Raw genomic sequence first — 9,988 nt, forward strand, 5'->3', positions numbered from 1 at the left:
CTTAGTGGGGGAGGAGGTCCCCTTTGGTCATAGACCTAGGGGAGGGGAATAGGGTGAAAGAAGGAGGGAGAGAGGAACGGGAGGATACAAGTGATGGGATAACAATTTAGTTGTAATCTGAATAAATTAATAAAATTTAAAATTTTTTAAAAGAATGAAAAGCAGAGGAGAAGACAGTTCTTACAGGCACTATGCAGGAGCCAAACCCATGGGGGGGAAAGAAAGAAAGAAAGAAAGAAAGAAAGAGAGAGAGAGAAAGAAAGAAAGAAAGAAAGAGAGAAAGAAAGAAAGAAAGAAAAGAAACTGGGGCCCGTCATATTGCTGGTAGGCACGCTAAAGGTGCAATCACTATGGAAAACCATGTCATGGCTACCTAAAATTTCAGACACATACTTAACCATATGCTCTAGCAATTCTGCTCTTGCGTTCCAGCAAGTCTACTCAAAGGAACTGAACGCCAAGTTGCAAGGAAACATCTATCTGCTCATGGTGGTCTTATGCACAAAACCCAGGAAGCAGAAACAATGTAGGTGTCCATTGAAAGATGAGGGGAGCAACAAAATACAGTAGGTACATACATGAAATATGGTTTTTTGTTTGGTTGGTTGGTTTTTTTGGATGAAATTAGAGCTGAGGGTGAAGTTAGTTGCTAAAGTGTTTGGGTTTTGTCTTTTGTTTTGGGGTTTGGTTTATTTGGGTTTGTTTGTTTGTTTGTTTGTTTGTTTTGTTTCGTTTTTTGAAACTGGATCTCTCTGTGTGTTAGCCTTGGCTGCTGTGGACTCACTTTGTAGACCAGGCTGGCCTCGAACTCACAGCAATCCACCTGCCGCTGCCTCCCGAGTGCTGGGATTAAAGGCATATGCCACCATGCCTGGCCAATAAAGTATTTAGCATGTATGACACCCTGGGTTCAATCCGCAGCACTACCTAAAATCAGGTGTAGTGACACATGCCAGTAATCTCAGCACTTGGGAGGTAGAGGTAAAAGATCAGCAGTTCAAAGTCATCCTTGGCTATATAACAAGTTTGAGGCCAGCCTGGGTACATGAGGCCATGTTTCAAAAAGAAATTAAGCCAGGTGTGGTGGTGCAGTCCTTTAGTCTCAGCACTTGGGAGGCAGAGGAAAGTAGATATCTGTGAGTTCAAGGCTGGCCTGGTCTACAAAGAGAGTTCCAAGACAGCCAGGACTGTTACACATAGAAACACTGTCTTGAAGAAAAAAAAATTTAAGAAACAAGTCTTTATTATCTGATAGCATTTTGACTCTCTCTGAGGAGGGAAGTGTTCTCTATAATGTCTGCTTTAGGTGTCACTCACTGCTGGAAGCCACTGGGCACTTAAGATGTGATGACTGTGACAATGTTGCAATGTGAATTTGATATTAATCATTTTCTATGCAAAGTGGATCAGCACGGGAGCTTGGAGAGTGTCACTAGACAGCACAGGTCTCAACAGTCACAGACCCTATGTACATCCTGCTGTGGCACTGGTGGCTCAGGACAATTAAGCTGGCTGTCCCTTTGGGAACAAGCACTTGCTACACAGGTCCCCAGTATCACCTGGAATAGCTGGTCCTCAGCTTTTCTGCTAAACAAAGCATTGTCACCTGCTGCTGCCTCTTGTCCCTTCCCTCACAAGGCCCCTTCATTGTATACCTTGTATCATGTCCAGCCAGTGCCCCACCACCCCAGCAACTGTTCAAATGGACCCAAGTACTTAGTATCTAAAAACAAAACCACAACTGTTTAATTCAAAGACTTTAATTAGCTCTGTGTGTGCATGACTCTAGACTCGGCAATACCTCATTCCATAAAATAGATCGTGTTCCGACGAACACAGGAAAGGACCTTGGTGTCTAGACAAAGAAAGTCAAGGCCACTCTAGCCTGTATACCAAACTTGAGGCCAGCCTGGAGTTCATTAGATCCTGTCTCAAAACTAAAATACAATAAATAGTACTTTCTAGCCAGGCAGTAGTGGCACACACCTTTAATCCCAGCACAAGGGAGGCAGAGGCAGGCAGATCTTTGTGAGTTCAAAGCCAGGCTATTCTACGGAGGGAGTTCCAGGACAGCAAGGACCACACAGAGAAACTATGTCTTGAAAAGCAAACAAACAAAAAGAGTTAAGTTTCACATTAGTTTCCTTGGCTGGCAGTGTGGGTCAATGGCAGGTGGCATCTTTAGCTTGCAGGAGGCCCTGGATACAAGCCCCAACACCAAAAACAAACAAACACACACACACACACACACACACACACACACACACACACACACACACGCCCAAAGACACACTCAGACACCGATGCACGAAACACACACCACCAAAGAGTAGGAAAAAAATCCGATTGGTTGTCATCTAGTCTAGTCATTTCCAGTTAGCTGTTTGTGCAAGGCGTCCGTGTCATGCAAACTGAAATCGGTCTGTTTAGTAACGTGGCTGTTATCTAATCCTGATTGTTAAGAAGCAGCTTAGTTTCAGCTTGATGATTCTTCCTCTTCCCCTTTGACTCCATTTTCTGTTTTAGACTGGTCTGTTGGGGTCTAGGACTGTGGCATAGGCGGTACAATGAACTTCTACAATTGTCACTGAACATCAAACACCCATTACCCATCACCCATCACCCATCACCTCAGCACTTGGGAGGCAGAGGCAGGCGGATCTCTGTGAGTTCGAGGCCAGCCTGGAGTACAAAATGAGTTCCAGGACAGTCAGACCTACACAGAGAAACCCTGTCTCAGAAAAAAAAAGAAAAAGAAACTTTGAACAGCCTACCCCAATATCTTGCTGAACAAGAGCCAGGTGCCTAGGCATTTGTTTGCCTCTCAACTCCGGGGGTGTGGGAATGACACAACCAGCGAGCCAGCAGCCTGCCCCCTTAGATCAACATCATAACCAGGTTCCAGTATCAGAGCTTTCCCTGCAGGAGGCTGGGCATTTCCCTCGAGCACAGCCACAGCCCACGCAAGGCAAGCCATGAGGGTTGTGTATGCTGTTTTTAAACTGTCAAAGATCACATTGCACATGGATAAGGGGAGCGCCTAAGTGCCCCAGTGTCGTGGTCTCAGTCAGCACGCCATCTAAATGCAAAAGATAATCATCTTGCTTCTAAAAGTAGCCCCTTGAAAAGGAGTCCTGCTCAGTGCACTGTTGCATTAAATGCCATCGCTTTTGACTAGGTGAGGCACCATCTCTTTATGAAGAAAATCTCTCTGTGAATCACATCTCCCTGCGGTGAAACATTCACATATTCAACTGGATGCTCCACTGGTTGTTTTGCTGGAAATATTTTTACTAAATATAAATGCCGCTGTTTGGGTATGGGGAACCTGTTGCTCAGCTCCTCCCCTTTATCCGTTTCTTTTGCTTGCTGTGTTCTTGCACCACCATTCAGATCTACCTCTTCTCTACTTTGTTTCATCTTCAGTACTCGTTAAAGACCTAGTCTGCACCCTGAAACCATGGGCTAGGGCTCCTGGTATAACTTTCAAATAACAGAAACCACCACTGATCACATATGCCAGGTACATAGTGTGAGGCATGCTTTCATATGCATTTTTAAGTGGGTTGTGTCAAAAGAACGAGAATTGTGGTCAATTATGTATTGGTCATATCAGTGGGTTAAGCAGGCAAAGGCAGAAGACAAGACAACTTCAGATGCTATTTAAGTATCATAAGAGTTATATGAACCTGAGAGATTAAATTTAGAAGAAGAAAAAAAAGAAGGAGGAGGAGGAGGAAGAAAGAAGAAGAAGGAGAAGAAGAAGAAGAAGAACAAGAAGAAGAAGAAGAAGAAGAAGAAGAAGAAGAAGAAGAAGAAGAAGAAGAAGAAGACAGGTTTACCTTCAATTCAAATGTCCTTTCGAATTAGATGAAAAAGACATTTTGATTGTCTTAAGATCATGGGCTGGAAAGGCAGCTCAGTGAATAAAATGCTTGCAAAAGAGCAGATTTCACACCAGGCATGGCAGTGCATGCCTTTAATCTCAGCACTCAGGAGGCAGAGGCAGGCGGATCACTGTGAGTTCAAGGCCAGCCTGGTCTACAAATCGAGTCTAGGACAGCCAACACTACACAGAGAAATCCTGTCTCAATAAAACTCCCCCCCCCAAAAAAAAGAGAGCAGATTTCACATCCCTAGAACCTACGTAAAGGCAGAATGATGTGGAGCTGGCCTGGAATTCCCCTGCTAAGAAGGCAAGAGACACAGGGTTCCAGAACCACAACAGCTAGCTAGACTAGGTCTTATAGGTGAACTCTACTTTCAGTTTAGAGACCCTGCCTCACCAAATAGGGTAAAGAGAGATTGTAGAAGACTCTTGGTGTCATGGGCCTATACACACACACACACACACACACACACACACACACACACACACACACACATCCTGATCACATTAATTTCACCCTGATCACCCAGTGGACATCTTATACATGTAGATCTTAAATGTCTGCAAGAAAGGAACAAAGGAACACCAGGATGCTCCCAAGTTAGGGCCCCCTGTCATGGGGTGTACACTGGCTCCATATGCTCCATTGGAATCAACAGGCAGGCCTTCAGTGTACCAGCTGAAGGGTCTGGAGAATTGGTCATGATGGCTATCTGGTGACTGAGGTAGCAGAGTCTCTAGTTCCAAACCAATACATCTTAAAAGAAGTCTGAGACAATTTCCCTGAACTTGCTTGAAAAGTGCAATTCTCTTAGCAGATTGGTGCTCTGTAATCCCAGGAATAGCTAGAATTTTGTTGTTGTTTAGGGGTTTCTTTGGGGAAGAGTTAGACGGCTATTAAGAGTAACACCTCTACTGTTACTGCTGCTAAAGAGTAAGATAGCTTACACTATAACCCAAGCTGTCCTGGAGCTCGCTATATATCCCAGGCTAGCCTCAAATTCACCTCAAACATCTAGCCTTAGTCTCCGGAAGGCTGAGAGTCCATGTAGGAACAAGCAAGCACAGGTCCACACTTAGGATCTAATATAGAAGCTGCTAAGATTTGAAGGTTAGGGAGCCAGCAGACATGTTCAATATTTTTAAAATAATGTATTTTTATTTTATGTGCATTAGTGTTTTGCCTGTATGTATGTCTATGTGATGGTGTCAGATCTTGGAGTTACAGACAGTTGTGAACTGCCAGGTGAATGTTAGGAATTGAACATGGGTCCTTTGGAAGAGCAGTCATTGTGCCATCTCTCCAGACCCCATGTTCAATATTTAAATACATTTGCAACATTTAGACTCATAACCAATGAGAGCAGCATTCAGCTTTGCAGTTCCAGTTTAGAAAGCATAATTGAAACAAACAAAAACTTTAGCCAGGCAATGGTGGTGCACACCTTTAACCCCAGTACTTGGAGGCAGAGACAGGAAGATCTCTGAGTTTGAGGCCAGCCTGGTCTACAGAGCAAGTTCCAGGGCTATACAGAGGAACCCTACCTCAAACAAACAAAATGAGAGAGAGAGAGAGAGAGAGAGAGAGAGAGAGAGAGAGAGAGAGAGAGAGAGAGAGAGAGAGAGAAAGAAGAAGAAGAAGAAGGAGGAGGAGGAGGAGGAGGAGGAGGAGAAAAGGAGGGAGGGGGAAAGAGAGAGAACACTAAGACAGCCTGTTATAGCTTAAAACTCCTTTGCAAATGCCCATCACATGCTAAAGACCATACAGAAAGATGACTCACACCAAAGTTGTTGAGAAACAGAATACTGGAAAGGTGAGGCCTTTCCTTAATGAGGGCCTTTGTAGGGTTAATGGCTGCTTTTCTGAGGCTCACTGTAGCAGCTGTAGGTGACACCACACTTGCTGCCACAATGCAATGCTTAAGCCAACAAAATGAATCTATGCAAGGAAAGGCCAAGCCACCATGTGGCACTTATGAAAGACTTGGGCAAAGGATTCCAGTCAAACCAGACTAGGAGACATGCCCTCTGCAGCCTGAGGACACATGACACTCCAAACAAGTTCATAGTGTAATATCTACCTTTCTCACTGAAAAGACACCAATGGGCGCAAGTGGCCATGTCTCAGCCCAAGGTTGGGGCAAAACAGATTACAACTTCACTTATCTAGGCAATTGATATTATTAACTGATTTGTTGTATCAGATGACACAGCAAATACAAGCATGCTTTCTAGCAGCCTATGCTCCCAGGTCCCTTTACTGGGTAAGAGAACTGACATGTCACACACAGTCAGGATCATCATTTTCCTTATAGAACACACATTTTACAATATTCATCAGCCTTTTTCCTAAAAAGAAAGAACCTCAAACTTCAGAACTGCACCATGAATGGTCCTGATACATGGTTTGCCCACACACCTGGGAGCAGCCTTACAGGGTGCATGTCGGTCTATCTACACTCTTGTCTAATACCTATGCCAGTGAAGTGTGGCTCGATTTACAAGAAATGCCTCAGAAGCCCACTGGGCAAAACCCTCCAGAAAGAAAGGGAACTGACTATGCAATTTACAACCTTCCTTTCCAGAAAGCCAAAGGATGGGTGTTTTCTTAGAAGTCTAGGGCTTTTGCTAGTCTGTTCACTCTCCACAGACCACGAGTTCACTTTCTATAATAACTCAGAAGAAACGGAGAAAATGATGCAATTCCAATCCCTCCCCTCTCAACTACCTGCAAACCTTTCATTTCCTCCAGTCAGCCTTCTTTCCCCAAGACTCCATAAAGTCCCAGCAGCCCAGGGCTGGGTCCCCAGGGCAGGTGGGGAGGAGATGGAGGAAGTAAGCGCAGGCAGTGGAAAAATGAAATCGCATCTCCCTTGCAGGGAGCAAAGCAATACCCAGGTGATAAACAAGCTTCCAATTACTTGCCTTAAACTAACATTAAAATGTAAAGTTGTTTCCTTACCAGACAGAGAGAATTTCCAGTTCCTACTCTTTTTTGTTTCAACACAGGCACACATCCAGGCTCAGTGAAAACTAAGTCCTTCACACTAAACAAACACCCTGCTTAGCAGGGTCAGACGATAGGCCCTCAAAACGTGAAGCTAGGGACGGTTCCCTAGGAATTGCCTCCGTCATTTATTAAAAATACAAGTTCTGGGGACCAACTAAAGTGCCCGTTTTCAGAAGGACCAGGCAACTCATCCAGTACCAAATCCAGATGAATTTGGTCCGTGTCATTTGGATGAGAACAGCTCCCATAAGCTCATATATTTGAACGCTTCTGCAGTTGGTGGAACTATTTGGGAAGGAGTAGAAGGCGTGGCCTTGTTGGGGGATGTGCGTCACTGAGGGTGGGCTTTCAGGTTTCAAAAGTCCACAGCATTGCCAATCTCATTCTCTTGGCTACTGTTCCAGCATCACGCCTGCCTGTCCGTCCACCATGCTCCCTGCCATGACAGTTATGGACTCACCCTCTGATACTGTAAGCAAGCCCCCAATTAAATGCTTTCCTCTATAAATTACCTGGGTCTTGGTGTTTTGTCAAGGTCGTAGGAAAGTACGTAAGACAGCACACAATAAAGTTAAGAATGTCCTCATATTCAAAGGTTCCCTCTAGAGCAAGACGCTCTCCTAAGTGAATCAAGATAGCTGTTGAGCTGGGCACGGTGGTACTAGTGATGTTGAGGCAGGAATATCTGGAGTTCAAGGCTAACTTCAGCTATATAGTAGATTCTAGGCCAGCCTGAGCTGTAGGGATTCTGTCTTAAAAAACAAATAAAGGGGCAGACGGGACCAGCGCTTCCTTTTCCGAGCAGCCGGCGACATGGCTGAAGTGGAGCAGAAGAAGCAGACTTTCTGCAAGTTCACCTGCCGCGGCGTGGACTTGCACCAGCTGTTGGACAAGTCCTACGAGCAACTGATGCAGCTGTACAGCGCCCGCCAGTGGCGGCCTGCGGCACAAGCAACACTCGCTTCTCAAGTGGCTGAGGAAAGCCAAGAAGGAGGCTCCACCCATGGAGAAGCCGGAGGTGGTGAAGACGCACCTGAAGGACATGATCATCCTGCCCGAGATGGTGGGCAGCATGGTGGGCGTGTACAACGGCAAGACCTTCAACCAGGTGGAGATCAAACCAGAGATGATCGGCCACTACCTGGGCGTGTTCTCCATCACCTACAAGCCCGTGAAGTACCGCCGGCGTGGTATCGGGGCCACCCATTCCTCCCGCTTCACCCCCCTCAAATAGCCGCGGCCAATAAAGACTCGTGTTCAGTTAAAAAAAACACAACAAAACAAAACAAAAAACAAATAAAGGCTCAGAAAATGGCTCAGTTGGTGAAATGTTTGTCATGCAAACATAAAGACTTTAATCTCCAGAACACACATGTAGCCCAGCATCAGGGGAGCTCACTGGCCAGGCAACCTAGCTAATTTGTGAGCTCCATGTCAACCACTGTCTCATAAAACAAGGTGGATGAATCCTGAGGCCCAATACCCTAGGCTGGCTGCTGGCTCCAGGTATACACATGTGGTCTGTTCTTGTTCCATTCTGTTGCTGTGACAAAAAGTACTCTGACCAAAAGCAGCCTAGAGGGGAAAGAATTCATTTGGGGTTTTTTTTTTATTAATTTATTCATATTACATCTCAATTGTTAGCCCATCCCTTGTATCCTACCATTCTTCCCTCCCTCCTGCTTTTCCCTTACTCCCCTCTCCTATGACTGTGACTGAGGGGGACCTCCTCCCCCTGTATATGCTCATAGGGTATCAGGTCTCTTCTTGATAGCCTGCTATCCTTCCTCTGAGTGCCACCAGGTCTCCCCATCCACGGAATGTGGTCAAATATGGGGCACCAGAGTTCATGTGAAAGTCAGTCCCCACTCTCCACTCAATTGTGGAGAATGTCCTGTCCGTTGGCTAGATCTGGGTATGGGTTCAAAGTTTACTGTACATATTGTCCTTGGCTGGTGCCATAGTTTGAGCAGGACCCCTGGGCCCAGATCCGTCTGTCATAATGTTCTTCTTGTAGGTTTCTAGGACCCTCTGGATCCTTCTATTTCCCCATTCTCCCATGCTTCTCCCACCTAAAGTCCAAATAGGATGTCCTCCCCTCTGACCCACTTTCCTGGTAAGTGAAGACTTTCATGGGACATGCCCCTTGGGCTAGTGTCCAGATATAAGTGAGTATATACCACTTGACTCTTTCTGCTTCTGGATTAACTCACTCATTATGATCATTTCCAGTTCAATCCATTTGTCCACAAATTTCGGGAATTCCTTGTTTTTAATAGCTGAATAGTATTCCATAGTGTAAATGTACCACAGTTTCTTTATCCATTCTTCTACTAAGGGACACTTAGGCTGTTTTCATGTTCTGGCTATTATGAATAAGACCGCTATGAACATAGTTGAGCATTCATTTAGTTTATATTTCCGGGGCACAATCATCTTTGAGAGAAGTCAGGAAGGACCTCAAACAGGAACCTGAAAGCAAGACTACTTCCTAATTCATGTAGTTTTCTAACCAGAAAACTCACTCATAGGCAGGAAAATACATCAGGAACCACTGAGAGTTCCGCTTCCTATCAGGCCCACTCAGAGGGACAAGCCTAGCTAGTTTCCTCATACAGCCCAGGACCACCTAGCTAGGGATGGTGCTGCCCACAGTGGGCTCTACTACATCAGTTAATATAAAAACAAATCCTAACAGACATGTTCATAGACCAATCTGGTAAAAACAATTACTCAACTAAGACTGGTGGTTTTGTTTTTCATGTGATTCTCTCAAGTTGACAGTTAATGCTAACTAGGACATGTACCCACACAAACATATACCCACATGCACACAGACATACACATGCACATTTTCACACAGATACACAGATAATTTTCATCTATAGGCCACTCCCAGCTGAGGGCTATTGCCATGACAGCAAGACTACATCATGGAACTCTGAGAATCCCCCCTTTTCTGTTTGTCTTCCTAGTCCACTCACTAAACCTACTTTCTCTGCTTTCCTCAATGCTCATTTTATCAACTGGTCTTTAGAGCCAAGTGTCCAAGCTTAGCCTTTTGGGGATGCTGAACACTCAGGTTACTG

The 9,988-nt window shown here is 45.1% G+C and overlaps 1 pseudogene; it reads left to right on the top strand.

Annotated features, from left to right (window-relative positions):
- Positions 1–7,712: 7,712 nt before the first annotated feature.
- On the top strand, positions 7,713–8,161 carry LOC127187014 (40S ribosomal protein S15-like; annotated as a pseudogene).
- The last annotated feature ends 1,827 nt before the right edge of the window (positions 8,162–9,988 follow it).

This window comes from Acomys russatus, chromosome 3 (genome assembly GCF_903995435.1).
Source record: "Acomys russatus chromosome 3, mAcoRus1.1, whole genome shotgun sequence".
In the NCBI taxonomy this organism is placed as follows: Eukaryota; Metazoa; Chordata; class Mammalia; order Rodentia; family Muridae; genus Acomys; species Acomys russatus.